We start from the raw sequence: 874 nt of genomic DNA, 5'->3' as shown, positions 1-874 counted from the left end.
CCCTGCACACAGATGTTTACAGCGGCTTTATCCACAACTGCCCAACCCTGAACACGGCCAAGGTGTCCTTCGGCAGAGAGTCGGTTATAAACTGCTGTCCGTCTGGGCGCTGGAATACCGCTCTGCGCTCAGGACAGGAGCCGTCAAGCTACAGAAAGACGAGGAGGAGCGCAAAATGCACAAAGCAGACACAGCAAGGCACCCCCGGATCAAACTGCTCCAAACCAGCCAGGAAGCCCTATTTTGGGTGTCCACACAATCACACAGGGGTCTGTGAAGTCTCCAGAAAAGCCAAATGTTTTAGGGTCCGTTTCTCCGGGATGAGAACGCCATGTCGGAATGCAGCATTTATGGACGCGTTTCTATGCCTCTCCGCTTGTGAGGGAACAAACCCCTTACTCACTCCTTTATCCAGAATGTGATTTACTGCCAACTATACAGGATGACGAAACGAATAAAGTGACATTCACAAGATACTTCTGACAATAGGAAAGGAGAAGCAAAGCTATGAGGGGATGCATTACTGAATAGGGAGGCAAAAAATAAAAATAGCATGAAAGATAAAAATCTTAAAAGCAGTAAGCACACACTAAGACAAGTAGATTTCTTGTCGTAAGCAGAGCCAACCAGAAGACAGGAGAGCAACTTCTCTCAAGCACTGGGGAAAACACTCCAATTAAAATCCCTCTGAAGTCCCTCTCGCATCACCCACCCCCGCACACACCCTGCCTCCCAGCACTGGACAACCAACTCTCCTGCCCCCTCCCAGCCAGGCTGCACCCCCTCCCCACCGGGTCTCCTGCCCCCTCCCAGCCAGGCTGCACCCCCTCCCCACCGGGTCTCCTGCCCCCTCCCAGCCAGCCTGTACCCCCCC

The sequence above is a fragment of the Callorhinus ursinus genome, unplaced genomic scaffold (genome assembly GCF_003265705.2).
Source record: "Callorhinus ursinus isolate GAN/ISIS: 27379988/994484 unplaced genomic scaffold, GSC_fseal_2.0 scaffold77, whole genome shotgun sequence".
NCBI classification, from domain to species: domain Eukaryota; kingdom Metazoa; phylum Chordata; class Mammalia; order Carnivora; family Otariidae; genus Callorhinus; species Callorhinus ursinus.
Note: the sequence above shows the minus strand (reverse complement) of the source record.